Source organism: Monodelphis domestica, chromosome 1 (assembly GCF_027887165.1).
Source record: "Monodelphis domestica isolate mMonDom1 chromosome 1, mMonDom1.pri, whole genome shotgun sequence".
Lineage (NCBI taxonomy): Eukaryota > Metazoa > Chordata > Mammalia > Didelphimorphia > Didelphidae > Monodelphis > Monodelphis domestica.
This window is the reverse complement of record NC_077227.1, coordinates 402,326,168-402,343,324: the sequence shown is the minus strand read 5'-3', so window position 1 is coordinate 402,343,324 and position 17,157 is coordinate 402,326,168. Positions and strand designations below refer to the sequence as shown.

Below are 17,157 nucleotides of genomic sequence, written 5' to 3'. Positions count from 1 at the left end.
ACTGAGCTTCCAGAGGGGTGAGTTAGCAAGATCCTCCAGTTGTCTTAGCGTCTGAGGAATGGAGTAGAAGGAAAGGAGCTCTGGGACTTGGGTTCAAGTTTTGACTTTAATCCCATCTCCCTGTAATTTTGACCAAGTTATTTCCCTTCTACAATTCTCTAAAGTTAAAAATTGGTCTAAATGATCTCTAAGTTCATTTTCTTACCAAAAAAAGAATTTATAAGTCTTTAGGTTTCCTTGAGTGTTTATAAGATACCCCCAATTCTGGCAAAGCTCCCAGATATTTATGGGGTTCCATGGGTGCTTGGTAAGGCTCCTTAGCTGGGCCTGCCTTCCCCCTAATCGAGTACTTCTTAGAAATTTGTAGTCAGGGCATTGGAAGCCCAGGTCTAGCCTTCTAACCTTTCCCTGGTGTCTCTGTTTCCCTCCCTGGCATCTCCCTTTCCTTTCTGAGAATAGTTAATGTCTTCCAAGATCCTCCCATCCTTTCTGCCCCAGATTGCCAAGGGAGTGTAACTGATCTGCTACCCCAGTTCTTCAGCCCAAGCGAAAACAAATGCATGAGCTCTTGTCTACACCATCCCTCCCTGAGTTTCATAGAAACCTCCACTCTGCAGTCTGAGAGAGAGGGCTTGGTGGGATGTGGTGGCAGAAGCCTGGACACTCAGTGGGAAAGAATCACTAAGTCAAGATTCTTTGCAGGTTTTTATTTTTTTGTTTTTTTTTTCTTTTTGGGCCCGTCCCAACTAGCTGGGAGAACAGTGGCCGACTAGCAAGGTCTACACAGCAGCATCTGGCTAGGCCTGGGTGCCGCCATGTAGCTACTAAACTGGAGGAATTCTGCCATCGATCTGGAGAAGCACTTGAGAGAATGGGAGTAATAGGGCAGTAAAGATTACAATATATCATCAGGCTCCATCAGGCTCGGCTGCTGGCCTGGATAGATCAGAGCTGCATTAAGATCATTAGAGCCTGCCAGAGGCTGATATGAACAGACTCATCCAGCTGGATGAAGGGGAGGAGCAACTGATTTTTTTTTTTTTAAATCCCTTCTACAAGCCAAGACAAATGGATTTGAATTTCTACCCGGCTGTGAGCTGCTGTCAGTGCACATCCCCCAGCCCCCACCCTTCATCCCTTGCACTGAGGGAAAGGTCCCTACCTCCTGCGATGGGGAAGAGCAGTTAACATCAGAGAAATGCCAACATGAGGGAAAGGGGAGGAGGGGGGGAAAGAAATAGGGAAGGGACCTCTCCCCTAGAAAGAAGGACAGGCAGCAAGAGCCCTTCCTGTCCTCATTCTAGTACTGTCTGAAAGGATTGGAAAGACTTTAAATCACTAACCTTTGGCATTTGCTGTTGGAGGCCTTCCCTTTCATCCCAGGATTTAAAAGCACCTCATAGGCATTCATTAGCTGCAGGCACTCCAGTGGCTTCAAGTTTTCACCCACAAAGATGGGTTGCAATATTCTGTTCCTAAAGTATTATAGCTAGAGCAGTAATGAATGGAAAAAACAAAACAAAACATAGGAGTCAAAGAATTTGAATCCCATCATGATCACTTACCATCTGCGTGTCCTTGGGCAGATCACTTCCCTTCCTCAGGCCTCAGGTATTACCTCTATAAAATGAGAAAGTAGGACTAGAACTCTTAAGTGACAAAGTAAATAGAAGGACCTGAAGTCAGAAACACCTGAATTCAAATTTGGTACCCAACACTCATTAGCTGCATGACCCTGAATGAATCACTTAACCTCTGCTTGCCTCGGTTTCCTCATCTATAAAATGGGGTTAATATAATATGTAATCTAATAATGCCCAAGATTGTGGAGATTTTTGTGAGGATAAAATAAAGCATATATCACTGTGTGTGGAGCACATAGTAAGCTCTCTATAAAGGTGAGTTATTACTGTTTATTTATTATTATTATTTAATTAATTTATCTATTTATTTTTAAATATTTTTCCATGGTTAAATGATTCATGTTCTCTCCCTCCCCTCTTCCCTCCTCATCCCGAAGCTGACAAGCAGTTCCACTGGGTTATACATGTATTATCACTTGATATCTATTTCTAAGGGTTAGTTATTATTATTATCCCTTAAACTCTAATTTCTGTCAATGTACATATAAAAATCTATAAACTCCAAGTTATATATATAAACAGGCCCAATATATATATGCATATATAATATATATGTGTATATATATGATGTGACTAAGTCACTATTCTATTATCCCTTTACCCATATGTATATAGTGTGGAAAGGAAAACTGAATCAAGGTTTGACATTTCTTCTACTGAGGTGGGGGAGACAGCAGTTGAAATGTTGTAGTGAAGATATTGACAGCAAAGGCAGTTAGAGGGGATAGGGGGACTTGGAGAGTGATAGTTGCTTCCAAGGGTCATTTTTTTTCCTGGCCCTCAAACTGGAAGGAGTGTTCTCTCCCTGTTTCTGGATAGAAGTACCTCTATTCCTAGATTTTTCCCAACTGTTTGTTCCACCTGGATTCCTATAATGGTGTCATCAAACAAAAGGATTTAAGGGGAGTGGTTTGAACTGTAAGGCTGGTCTTTAGGGTACTAGCCCGAGGAAACAGGCCCAACCAGATTTGAAGGTCAGAATCTTTTCTTCCTCTTGCTGTCTACTCCTAAGATTTTGAACTTAAGAAAACTAGCACAGACATAGCATAGACAGGAATAAAAGAAACCCTCTACCAGCCTGTAAGGCCTGGCCTCAGCTCAAAAGATGAGAGAGACTTAAACCCAATCTGTGGCAAAGTATAGGAAAATCCCTATTCCCTCTACCCTAATACCTTCCCATATTGTTAAATTCATCTTTATTAAATAAACATAGTAGGATTATCTTTGTAAGGGTGAGGGGACCCTGTAGAGAGTAAGAGTCTCTTAGGGGAGAAGGTTCTCTGTAACCTCAAGTACCCCAAATCTTAAGGTGACATTCCATGCCTCTTCCCCCTTTCACCCCTGGTATATTATCTGTAGGAAGAGTATTTTTCTTACAATAGAGCTATGTCTATGCTTTTTGCTCTATGGGGATATGTGTATACACACACACACACACACACACACACACACACACACATGTATATATAAAGAATTCTCCCAAAGATTTGAAAATATCTCTGAGAAAAGTACAAAATATAATTTTTCACAAAAAAAAAAAAGATACACATTTTGTAAAACCAAACCCAAAGCACTTTGAGTCCAATTTTCACTTTTGGTCCAGTTCACAGAGAAGCATGGGGCTCAGTGCTTTGACCCTGGAGAGAAGAGAAAAGTATGAATTGCTTAGATTGATTCAGCAAGTGCATAATAAACTTACACTTAATAAATGTTTATAGAACACATGCATAAAAATGTACATAAAACTGGATGTGACTTCATATCAGACAAATATATATATGCATATTGTTTGTATAGGCATATATAATTTGTATGTATACATACAGGGAAAGAGGGCAGAGTGGCGTATTGTCTAGCCAGCTTCTGACTCATAAAGGATGTGAGATCCTGAAAATTCCCTTCAAGCCTCTGTCCCCTGGTGGAATGAGAGAAGGTGCTCCAAGCTCTGCCATTTCCTGATTCTCAGTTTGCTCTGGTCAAGTCACTTCAATGCTGTGGGCCTATATCCTCACGTGTAAAGAGAGGAATTTGGATTCAGTGACTTCTAAGGGACCTTCCAGCTGTCGATGGAAAATCCTATGAATCTGTTAGTCCTCCAACAAGACCTGGTTGTTGCCTCCTCCTCTCTTTTCCTCTCTCCCACTCTTTCCCTCCTTCCTTTCCTCAGTGAGTAGAATTGAGGCAATGGGGATCCTCTGCTCTATTTTCCTCTGCCTTACACCTGAAGTAACTTTCAGGATGATGCCCACTCATACCCTCTGTTTCTGGTCCTATAACCAGAGACCAAAAAACTCGATCAGTGTCTAGTGCAGCATGACTTGTCTCTGGCTCCTGGCCGCAGGGAGGGCTGCATTTCTACTCTCAGGTCAATCATGTGCTCTCATGACTAAAGTTGGCACCCTAAAACACTGGCTAAATTATAAGGATGTGAGAATTTCAAACACACTTTTGAAAATGCAAACACATTTGAATTTCCCAAAGGCTAGAATCTAGGCTGAACATTATTTAAGGAAGCAGTTGGCTTAACAAGTTTGCAAGCTGTGAATTGGGAGAAAGGGCATTTCTGATACTGTATAAAGTATCTGGTGTGAAAGGCCAACCATGACTGTTATGTTACTATAAATCTCACAGCCTTTTTCACCAATACCCAATCATAAATCTGCCATATATATGCCTACCTTATTCTCCTAGAGAAAAGGTGGGTTCTGGAAAAGCCACGCTGGGATTCCTGAGGGCCTAAGGACATAATGAAGCAGCTAAGTGACTCTGAACACTGGGCCCAGAGAAAGGAAGACCTTAGTTCAAATCCAGCCTCAGACACTCACCAGTTATCTGTTTGCCTTACTCCTTTGGAAAAGGCAAGTATCTATCAAAAAAACAAAAAACAAAAATCTCTTGGGCAGTAAGGTCCACAGGGCCCAGTAGAGGCTGACAAGAATAAACAACAAAAAGGGAAATAGCGGCCCTTTTGAATAACTAAGTGACTCTTCAGAATGGAAGGAGATAAGAGGGAACCTAGCCTGTATAAGGAGCAATCCTCAGTGACGGTAGGGTAACTAATAATAATAATAATAACAATAATAACAATAACAATAATAGTTAACAATGATATGGAATTTTAAGGCTTCCCAAACTTTTCTCCTGTTATCTCATTTGATTCTCACAATTACTTGAGGTAGATGCTATTATCTCCATTTTACAAATGAGGAAACAGATTATTAGAAATATTGTGTGGCATAGCCAGTGTCTAAAGTAAGATTTGACCTTGTCTTCCCAACTGTGAGTCCAACATTGAATCTATTATGCCACCACATGACTAAAAGAGAATGATAAAAGGACAAAAGTGAGCATTATCTTGACTCTCAGAAGCCTGGTAGTAAACGGTAGGTGCAGAACTGGTTATACATGGTCAGACATGATCAATGCATTTATTCGTTTTGCTTAACTATTTGTTAAAAGAGAAGTTCTGTTCAGGACAAGGAACTATCATTGGAAAATGACATTAGTGTTTAAAAATAAAGGACATTGATAAAATGCTCAGAAAATAAAAAGGAATTGATCTTTCAGGTGCCTATTAACTTACTTCAAATATAATATTAATTTAACAGTGTCTTTTGAGTCTAACTAATGATCATCTTATTCCCTGTCTTTCTATCCTGAAATAAGAAACATTATCATTATCAACTCCAGTTGGCATTTGTGTCCTTCAGCTGTATAGAAACTTTATTTTATTTTTCCCTCAGCAATATTTTATTTTTCCCAATTACATTTGAAAACAATTTTTAAAATTAATCTTCTAACATTCTGAGTTCCAAATTCTCTCATACTACTACTACTACTGACTACTCACCAGGATGTACTTTATCTCCCCCCTCTGTGCCTAGCACAGAGATCAAGGTGCTGGGTCAATGTTATTTAAACTTGTTGTACCAGGTATTTGGCTTTGAGGGAGTGAGACTTGGTCTCTTTCTAGCAGAGAGATGTCTGGACTGGATGTCAGATTCAATTCGAGTCAACAAGGACTTATGATGAAGTGCCTACTCCATTTGAATTCCATCCCCCTTCAGACATTTACTAGCTGTGGGAACTTAGGACAATCACTTCACTTTTCTCGGCCCTAAATTCCCTCCTCTGTAAAACTAAGAGGTTGGGACTTGATGACCTCTGAGGGCCCTTCTGGTTCTAAATTGGTGATCTATAATGCTATGTGCAAAGCACTTAGGATCCTATATCTTTTAAGAACACTTTGATTTCTAAATCTCAAAAAGATCCCCAAGAAACAATAAGCTACATGAGGTGGTGAGCTCTGGAAATACAAAGACAAAAAGGAAAGTCCCTGCCACCAAAGAAATTTCATTCTCCTTAAGGAAAAAGGCATGTGTACTGTCCTTAGTAACAGTGAAATGTTGGTCAAAGCTCTTCCCCTTCCTAGGTCTCCTTTTCCTCATCTTTAAGATAAGAGAGCTTGACTAGATGATCTTTGAGGTCTCGTCCTATCCTGATGGTTTATGTGCTTAATTCCCTTCCACCTCTGATATTCTATATCCCCTAATCTAAGGAAATAGTCCCCTAACTGACATTTTATATTCTAAGTTACTTTCCTGCTCTGAAATTCTTTATTTTCTGTTCTTGCCCCACCTTACTACTCTGACATTCTATGTTCTAATTCTCTTCAAGTTTTGATGTTCTTTTTTTATGCTTTAGCTACCCAACTCTAGCCTCCATGAACCTATGATCTATGAAGAACATGTGGAGCAATATTATTATTATTATTATTTTTAAGCCCTTACCTTTTGTCTTAGAATCAATACCATATATTGGTTCCAAGGCAGAAGAGCAGTAAAGGTTAGGCAATGGGAGTAAAGGGACTTGCCCAGGGTCACACAACTAGGAAATATTTAAGGTCTGATTTGAACCCAGGACCAGGACCCTGTGTCTAGGTCTAGCTCTCAATCCATTGAGCCACTTAACTGCCCCCAGTATTATTAGTTATACTCGTGTAACTATGCCCAGTCTATAAAATATGGTGTCTCTTGGACATGAAATTAGTTTTGTTACATAACTGTCTTTTCTCTTATATGTAGACCTTCTCTATGACTGGAGGATTCTATGCAAACTCATATTACCATAAAGTTCTTTGCAGCTTCTTGTTCATGAGGATTCATCATGCAGTTTTGGGGTTTAACCCTTACTTTCCACCTTAGAATCAATGCTGCTTATTGGTTTAATGGCAGAAGAATGGTAAGGGCTAGGCAATGGGGGTTAAGTGGTCTAGTAAGTGTCTGAGGCCAGTTTTGAACCCAGGACCTCCCATCTCTAGGCTTGGCTCTCAATCCATTGAGCCACACAACTTCCCCCAACCGTGCAATTTGAAAGTTTGATTCTTAGGGCCAAGATTAACCCTTTGGGACCTTACCTGGAGCTCTGATTTACACACAAACACACATATATGGCATGTTAAGTTCAAAAGAAGCCGTGGAAAGAAAGTGACTGAAGGGCATTTTCCAGGGAAGAACAGATTGCAATAACTTTGTCTTTTTCCTCAACAGGTTATCAAAACTCAAAGGATATGGAGTTGGAAGAACCTTGGACATCATTCAGTCTCCCATAGTTTCCAGATATGGAAACTGAGGCTCAAAGGGTTTAAAAAATGACTTGTCCAGGGTAACATGGGAGATGAAGCTGGGATTCTGACTCCGCCTGACTCTAGATTCAATCCTCTTTCCCATTTGCTCACAACACTGAAAGGGAATCTACTTTCCACATGGATCAGTGAGGATTACCCATTTAGTTTGCTGTGATGGAATATTCTCCTGATAATTTCTGATTATCAGATTTTTTTTAACATGATACTTCATAAGCCATTACGTAAAACACTAATTATCCAATATTATCCACCAGCTGGGTCTCGGTGCTAATTAAATTAAGGCTGGAAACTACTAACATCATCGATTAATAGTCCAAAGTAAAATAGATCAGTAACACTGAGAAAAGCGACATTTTCTGGCAGAAATTTAAAGGAAAAAGAAAAAAAGAAGGATCCCAGCACCCTATAATCACTGGTATTCTCCCCTGGGAGGCCAATGACTGGCAGACCCTGCTCTGTGCTCTCTGTCCTCATATGGAAGTTGGGGCAGATCGGGTCGTCTCCCTTCACCTTTGTAGCAGGTCTGCTTTCCTTGGATGGAGACATACACATGACGAGGAGGCCCAGGGTTGGTGGTTGCCAGAGATGATGCTTCCCCTCCCCCGCCCCCTGGACCATGTTCATCCTCTCCATCATCTCCATCCCTACTGCTGTGAGGAGGCACCTGAGATAGAGCCCCGGAGGCTGGAGTCAGGAAGACCTGGGATCCAACCCAGCTCGCTTAGGCCAGCTAGCCCTGGGCAAGACCCTTGATACCTCCCTCTGCCTCTGTTTCTCACAGTCCAAAATGGGAATCCTAACAGCACTCACATTCCAGAGTGGGGAGGATTGAATGAGATGCTACCCCTAAAGCATTTAGCACAACTCCTGGCACATTGTTGTTTAGTCATTCCATCACGTCTGACTCATTGTGACCCAGTGGACCAGAGCATACTAATATGCCCACTTGAGGTTTTCTTGGCAAAGATATTGGAGTGGCTTGCTATTTCCTTCTCCAGGGGATTAAAGGAACCAGAGTCACTTAATGATTTCCCCAGGTTCACACAGCTAATGAATGCTGCAGGCTAGATTTGAACTCAGTTCTTCCTGACTCCAAGCCCAAGACTCTAGCCATTGAGCCTTCTAGCTGTTATTGCCTCTCAATTACAAGAAGAAATTGTTTTGTCCACACACTATAGTGTTCAAAATATTTAATTTAACAGTATGAAAGCAGGATAGAGACTTAGCACAAAACTGTTTCACATGATCCTGGGAACTTAAAGTTGGAAGGGAACTCAGTGGCTCTGTGGCTGTCTGATCTAACTTATATATGAATGGAATTCCCACTCTAACATAATAACTAATAATAATAGCTAACACTCATATAACTCTTCAAGGTTGGCAAAAAACTTTATACATGTTACTTCATTTGATCCTCACAACCCTGGGAGGCAGGTGCTATTTATTATCCCATTTTTTAGATGAAGAAATTGAGCCAGACAGAGATTAAGTGAGTTACCCAAGGTCATATAAGTAAGTGTCTGAGGCCAGATTTGAACTCAGGTCTTCCTGATGTTGGGTCCAATACTATATCCACTATGCCACCTAGCTGCCTCAACATACCTAATGCTCCCAATCTCTGCTTGATGAGCTCTAAGGAGAGGGATCCCATTACCTCCTCACCCTGTTGCACTGTCAGAAAGCTCCAATTGGGGGCAGCTAGATGACTCAGTGGTTTGAGAGCCAGGCCTAGAGATGGGAGGTCCCAAGTTCAAATCTGGCCTCAGACCCTGCCTAGCTGGGTGACCCTGGGCAAGTCATTTAACCCCCACTGCCTAGTCCCTCACCACTCTTCTGCCTTAGAACCAATACACAATATTAATTTTAAGACTGAAGGTAAGGGTTTAATAAAAAGAAAATAAAAAGAAAGCTCTAATTGTTATGATTTATTTCTTAATATGAAGCTTAAATTGCCTCTTTGCAATTTCTACCAAATGAATGTTCCTGTTTCAGTATCTGGGAACAAATGGAACAAATCTAGGCCCCCTTACAAGTATTGAAAAATAGCCACCATACGATGAAATACTGCTGTGCTATAAGAAATGATAAGCAGGATGATTTCAGAAAAAACTGGAAAGACCTCCATGAACTGATGCAGAGTGAAATAAGCAGAACCAGGAGAACATTGTGCCCAGTAAAAGCAATATTTTAAGATGATCAACTGTGAAAGACTGAGCTACTCTCAGCAATACATTATCCAGGACAATTTGGAAGGTCTTATGACAAAGAATGCTCTCCACCTCCAGAGAAAGAATTGTTATAGCCAGATGCAGATCAAAGCATACTATCTTTCACATCAGAGTATTTACGGTTTTATTTGAGGGTTTCAGTATTGTATGAGTTTGCTCTTACAACAATAACCAATATGGAAGTATGTTTTGCATGATAATATGTGTATGGCCCAGATCAAATTGTTTACCATCTCCACTAAGGGGGAGGGAAGGAGACAGTTTGGATCTTATAATTTTGGAAAACATGTTGAAAATTATTCTGACATAATTGAGAAAATAAAATGTTTTAATTAAAAATCAAAATCAAATAAAAATAATAAAATATCTACCAATCTCCCCAAGTCTTCTTTTCTCCTGGTTAAATATCTTCAGTTTCTTCAAACATCACTCATATGTCTGGATTTCATAGAAAAGATAAAAATAAAAAAACATCAAAGCAACTAACATTATTCAAATTCACTAAATGCTATCAGTACTCTCTTCTTCGCCTATTATAATAAGGGGAAGCTGGATGGCACAGGGTGGGACTTGGAGTTTGGAAGACTCATCTCCCTGAGTTCAAATCTTGCCTCAGACACTTGCTAGCTATGTGACTCTAGGCAAGTCACTTAACCCTGTTTACCTCAGTTTCCTCATTCGTCAAATGAGTGGCAAAACACTTTGCCAACAAAACCCCAATTGGAGCCAGGAAGAGTCAGACACAACTGAACAACATAGGCTTTTTATGAAAATCAAATAAGGCAACATATAAAGCTCTTTGAAAACCTTATATAGCATTGTATAAATGCTAGCTATTACCATTATTATCATCATCAATAATTGGCTGATTAGATCAGGCAGATGCCTGCTTACTGTTAGGAATCTAAATGATTTTTTTTTCTTTTTTGCATCACAATCACTTGTAGATGTATCATCCATCCTCCATTCCTTCCTGTCCTCTGCCTACTGGAAAGCCTTCCCTCAAGAAAACAAAAGGAAAGGAAACAAAACATTTGGAGAAAAATAGCCAGAGCTAAGCAATCCAGCCTTCTTCCACCATCATCCCCCCTGCCTCTAGGCAGAAAGGAGAAAGGTGTGTTTTTAAATGGTGATTTCTAATCAGCTCCACCCAGTGAGCCTTAGCTGAAGGATGAAGCAGGCACAATTTAGCCAAGCATTTTTCCTTAACATAATAAGTCTGTGTATTTAGTCAGGTTCTTCTTACTCACAGACAGAAACAAGACCCAAATGTACTTTGAAGGGATTATGAGCTCTGCTTGATGTTGAAAAAAAAAATTCCACCTGGGTACTTCCTAGTGCCAACACCACCAAGAGCTACTGGGAACAGGTCAGACATGGCCTCTGTAGCTGGGCCAAAGTTGCCAGGTCCTGACTCAGAGTTCCCAGCTCACATATATCAACCCTATAGAGCAGGAATTGGGGGTCTTAATCATTTTTTGATGTATTCTGGACCCCTCTGACAGTCTTGTGTAGCTTTTAGATGCCTTCTTGGAAACATTTTATCATTAAAAAATACATAGAATTACAAAAGAAAACAATTCTATTAAAATACAACTATCAAAATATTTATATCTATTTTTTTTAAGTTCATGAAATCTAAGTTAAGGAATACAACTATAAAAAAAATTTTTTTATCTATATATTCCCCTCTCACTCGATTTCTGGCAATTGAATACTATGTATACAATTGTTTCTGTGACCTTCCTGGACCTCAGTTTCCTGATCTGTAAAATGATGACAAAGGTCTAGATACCTTCTTTGGGTCCTTTTTGCTCTAGAGCTTTACCTACATCTCTAGAAGCCCACTTTTTTGGAGTCTGAATTAAAATCCTGATTATGATCCACTTGTGAATTTTGTGACCTGGATGAAATCATTTATCCTTTCTGAGATTCAGTTTCCTCATCTGTACAATGTGGGTGTTTGTCTAGATGACCAATAAAAAGCCCCTTTGGCTCTAACTCTATTGGCTCAATCAGAATACAGATGGGGACATTAAGACCTACAGAAGGGATTCTGCTTCCCCAAGACTATGAAAGACAGAATAGAACCAGGGCAGCGAGGTGGCACACTGGATAGAATGCTAGACATGGAGTCAGGACTCATCTTCCTGAGTTCAATTTGGCTTCAGATACTTACTGAGTGACCCTGAACAAGTTGCTTAACTCTGCCTCAGTTTCCTCAAGGAAATGGTAAATCGCTCCAGTACCTTTGCCAAGAAAACCCCAAATAGGGTCACAGAGAGTTGGATATGACCTTAAAGACTCAACAGCAGCAACAATATGGACTGTCAAACCTTTCTACTCTCTGCCCTGTGTCAGTCTCCCACAGGCATCATGAAAGGACATGTGCTCCATGACAAAATGTAAGTGCTCAAGGACAAGAAGGTTCTTCTCATTTTCAAGTAAGGAAGAATTGGGAAGCCATTCAGGCATCCCTGACCTCTTAGTCAGAGAAATAGCAGAGCTTTTAATGATTCTGAAAGATGGTAGAGCTGAGATTGATGGCCTTAGAGCTTTCCTCCAACCTCTACATCTAATGGCAAGCAGCAGAATACAGTGGAAAGAATGCCAACTCTGTTATTAGAGGCCCTGAGTTCAAATTATGACATTGACTGTAGCTGTGTGTGATCATGAACAAATCACTTAAACTCCCTCAAATCTCAGTTTCCTCATGTGCAAAATGAGAGAATTGGACTTGATGACCTCTAAGATGCCTTCCAAATCTAAATACGTGATTCTGTGACCTTTCTGGACCTCAGTTTCCTGATTTGTAAAATGATGACACAGGTCTAGATACCTTATTTGGGTCTTTTTTGCTCTAGAGCTATACATCTCTAGAAGCACACATTTTTGGAGTCTGCATTAAAATCTTGATTGATCCACCTGTGAATTTTGTGACCTGGATGAAATTGTTTATCCTTTCTGAGACTCAGTTTCCTCATCTGTAGGATATGGGTGTTTGTCTAGATGATCAGTAAAAAGCCCCTTTGGCTCTAAATCTACATGAGCTTATGATCCCATCTAAACAAATCTATTCCCTCCCCCCATCCTCCATCCCCATTGTCCACTCTTTTCCTCACCCAACTCCCCGTCCTGGGCCCCAGGCCCTAGCCACTCCATTTAATGGACATCCTTACCAGCACTCAGTATTTGCTTTCTGATCCATTGGGCTTATAAAATGTTTGCATGAATTAAAACGAGAAATTTCAAAACAAATGGAGAAATACCCAGCTGCTAAGCTCTGACATGTACTTTAAATAAGTAAACTGGGGAGGGGGAAAGGCCAAATTGGCTGATGCATCCCACCTATCATTGAATTATCGTTTGCTCTCAAGCCGTTTACCTTTAAACCCAGCTGGTGCCAACCTGGCCAGTGCATTTCTCCCCAGCTAAACTAACAAAGCACTTATTTGTTATCCAGGGAGCTCCCTCTAATAGACTTCCAGTGAAATAATATTTGCTTTCCATGCCTACTTTGAATCCCACTCACTTTGTTAAAAAGATTGCCTCTGGCTGTCTCCGCTGGTCTAATCTAATAGTTTCTAGTTTGTACAAGCAAAGCGCTTTCAGCCAACTATATAAATAACTTAGAGAGAAGAAGACACTTTTACAGCGCTCTGGGCCGGGTACTATAGGACATGACAGATTCCTAAAAGACGCCTCAGTGGAGCTCATCTGGGAACCTCTGTCAGCTGAATATGAGCAATTACAATATTGTATTTGGGCTGAAAGGGCTGTCTGTCTTGCTACAAAAAGGCTAACAAGAAAAATAATTCCTGGCTGATTTCTCTTGCGTAGGAAAAGGATCTAAGTGCCTTCTCTCCCTTCTGCTCAGCTCCCCTCCCCTGCCAAGCCGGCAGAAGGCATCAGTTTAATGCACAGAATGGGGTGGAGGGAGTTGGGGGGTGGGGGAGAAGGATGGGAGAGGGACCGCGGGGCTGAAGCTATTTTCCATAGAAGCCAAAACATGTAGGAGTCTGGGAACAGGGCTTCCTGCTATGATGGGGGTCAGCTTACCAAAGCACTGGATTTGGAACCAGGGTTTGACTCCCAGCTTTGTCATTTGTGTGACCTTAGCCTCTTTCCCATCCTTGGACGCCAGTTTCTTGTTCTTTTTCTGTAAAACAAAGGGATTATACTAGATGACATCTATGACCCATCATAGCCCTAAGTCTATGAGCCTTTAGTTTTCCCAGGACCACTAGCACCTCTATCAATCCCAAGCAGTATGGCGGAAAGGGGAGGGATCCTGGGTTCCAGACTCCATCTTTGCAACTTTCTAACTAGAAATTTCTCTTCCCTGATTGTATCCTCAGTTTCCCCTCATGTAAAATAAGGAAGTTGGTTGAGATCACACCTCAATTTCCTTTCAGCTCTAAAGTCAATGAATCCTAGCCCTAGCTCCTCTAGGAAAATGGCCCCCACTGCCATTAGGTGGTTAATGGAAGGCATAGTAGGCTCTCTATGGAGATCTCTGCCTCTGTGCCATCAGCTCCCATTCTCCTACTTTAAAAATTAACTTAGTTTCTCTACTAAAAGTATTATATTTTTTGAGGTTTATTAAAGATTATTAGAAATCAAGGAATAAAGAAAATACAAAATAAGAAACCACGTGCCTAGGGCTGATTAGCCCATTCAAAGCTTACTTACTAACTACATCATTACAATGGTGGAGCAGAAAGAACCTGGGAGGCAGAGCCAGTTAAATACTAATTGTGATCTCACCCAGGTGGAGATTCATGTGAGATTATACGGAATTCTGGGAAATACCAAGGACTTCTGGGGATTGAAGTCTAGGGTTCAAATCTCCATTTTTACACTACTGGCTTCAGCTATAGCTCAGGATTGTCTATCTGCAGTTATTCTCAGTGAAATCCTGTGATCTAACCTTTGGGGGTTTTAGTCCATCTCTACTCATTTAGAACCTCTAATTTCATTCTAGACAGTTCAAGTACCACCTTCTAGATGAAGCCTTTGCTTTCTTATCTTACTGACTGCTAATGCCCTCCTCCCCACACGCCCATTGCCTTGTATCTATTTTGTAGATATCTAAAAGTGTATACATTATATTGCACTGGGGTCAAGGACTGTTATTGCTTTTGCTTTTATTATCCACAGGACAAAGCTCAATATCCTAGCACATAGTAGGTGATCAATACACACTTGCTAATTGATATCTCCACCTACCAACTACTATCTCTTCAAATTCCTTGAACTAATGCCTGAAAAATCCATTCTTATATGGCTTTGTCCCTGTTAAAATGCAAATGGATCTAGTGGGAATGGGGATGGGACATACATTCAATTTAGGTTAACAAACATAGTAAGAAGTAACTACTATGGGGTTGGGGGATGTAATTCTGTATATTTAGGATACAAAGGTAAAGTGTGACACAATCTCTTCTCTCAAGGAATTTACAATTAATAAGGGGAACATGTGACTTAGTGCAAATATCAGTAACATGGAAATAGGTCTGGTCAATGACATGCAAAACCCAGTGGAACTGCTCATTGGCTACAGGAGGAAGGAAATGAGGAAAAGAACTTGAATCATGTAACCATGGGAAAATATTCTAAATCAATTAATTAAATAATTTTTTTTTCAAATTTTAGATAGAACTTACATCTGGAAAGGACTTTAGGGATCATATAATCCCATTGTCTCCCTTTAAAGATGAAGAAACTAGGACTCTAATTTTAGAAGAGTGACATGGACAAGCCAAGTCAAAATTCAAACCCAGGTCTTTTGAATCCAAAACAGGATATGACCTTCAATAAATATAATACAAGTTAGACTATTGACTGGGTAGGAGAAATAAGATAAAATCATTCCAGAAATTCAAAGCAGGAGTAGGGTGGGATTCACCTGGAGATGAAGGAATTTAAGAAGGTACAATGGAGTCAGATTATAGGACTTGAAGGACAAACTAAGGAGATTGCTTCTTAATCATGTGGGCAACATGAGCACTGAAGGACTAGGCAAGGAGAATGAAATAAAGACCATTGCATTAATGAGATTATTTTGGGCCTTCAGTCATGAATGCCTCAGCATTTTGCTTAATGGATGGGAGGTGGAGAAGGGAAGGAAATAAGTATTAAGTGCCTACTGTGTGCTCTGCTCTGTGCTAGGCACTTTGCCAATATTATCACATATGCTCTTCCACCAAGAGACATTTTTTCCATCATCCATACCACTGCCAAATGTTTCTGAGCACCTGCTGTTTGCTGGTGATGGAGAAATAGATAAAAGAGGAAGTTCTTGCCTGGGAAGTACTTACATTCTATTTGTGGAGATAACATAGGATGTATACACAAATAAAAAAAATTGCAAACACTGCCTTGTATTGTTAAGTGTAAGCTTACAGGCAGAACCAATAAATGTCATGAAATCCAATCTGGAAAATGATAATGAAAAAAACATGCAGAAATGGTAATGGGTATGTAAGGTGATTCACATCTTCTTAGCCTTTATGCAGAAAAACAGTGGGAAAACAGAACATAAAGAAGTAGTTTGGGGTCAGAATTTGAGTTCTAGGCTAGGAATTTAACTTCTATCCTATTAGGCTGTAGAAAGACACTGGAAGTTTTAGAATAAGGCAATGTCTTGGTAAAAAGAGTGTTTAGAAGATTGCATTGGCCTCATTTGGGTGACATCCTTGCGCAGGGGCCATGCTAATCTTCTCTGTATCGTTCCAATTTTAGTATATGTGCTGCCGAAGCAAGCACCATTGGCCTCATTTGGAACAGAGATTTTGAACCTAAGGTTCACAGAATCTTCCCTTGCCATTTTGAATACATTTCAGGAGGCTTTGTGAACTTGGGTAAGGAAAAAAAGGATCTTTATTTCCAAAACATTTTGGAAATGCCTTTGATTGTTTATAATTTTTACTTTATGAATTTAAAATGTTATTCTGAGAAGTTCATAGTTTCCACTAGTCTGCCAAAAAGAGCCATGACACACAACTACACAAAGATCAACAACCCATGATGTAGAGAATAGGACAAGAAGAAACAAAAGGTGGGTAGATTGGTTAGGCGATTGTTAAAACAGGCCAAGTATGAGATGATAAAGGTCTGAACTAGGACTAGGGCAATGGGAATGGAAGAAAGATGAGAGATGTGAGAAATATCATGTAGGAAGAATCACTAGGACTTGATGATTGACTGCATGTATGGGGGGGAGTAGAGGGAGAAGTCAGAGATGACTCAGTGGTTTGAGCCTGAGGGGCTGAAAGTTGCAGATGAAACCTGCTAGAGTTTCAACATTCTACCTCTCTTTTCTTGTCTGTCTTTATGATCTATTTTATTAACTAGGCAGACAGAAAGACAATATTTACACCATTGCTTCTCAACAAGTATTAGAACATTTTTCTATACATAAAATTTTTTCTTTATGATAAGCCAGTTTTAGGAACCTCATTTCTATCAGTCCTTACCCTTATTTGGTCAATTTTGCTAAAGTGCATAGGACAATACTGCCCTTCCATAAACTCTATATTAGATTTTAAAAAGAGAGACAGAGACATGAGAGAAATATATAGAGATAGTAGATAGATGAGTGTGTCTTGGTGGGGGTGATTGGGTCTCCCTGTGGAAT

General features: G+C 40.2%; 1 long non-coding RNA gene and 1 other non-coding gene across 2 annotated transcripts; both read right to left on the bottom strand.

Moving 5' to 3' along the window:
* Nucleotides 1–2,149: 2,149 nt before the first annotated feature.
* Nucleotides 2,150–13,677, bottom strand: LOC103104985 (uncharacterized). The gene is made up of 3 exons (XR_458024.2): nt 13,578–13,677; nt 9,890–9,956; nt 2,150–3,280 (listed from the first exon to the last, which is right to left on the bottom strand). It is a non-coding gene; the product is annotated as an uncharacterized LOC103104985 (long non-coding RNA).
* A 2,506-nt stretch (nt 13,678–16,183) lies between these two features.
* Nucleotides 16,184–16,286, bottom strand: LOC130456588 (U6 spliceosomal RNA). Its single transcript, XR_008915659.1, has one exon. It is a non-coding gene; the product is annotated as a U6 spliceosomal RNA (small nuclear RNA).
* Nucleotides 16,287–17,157: the final 871 nt, after the last annotated feature.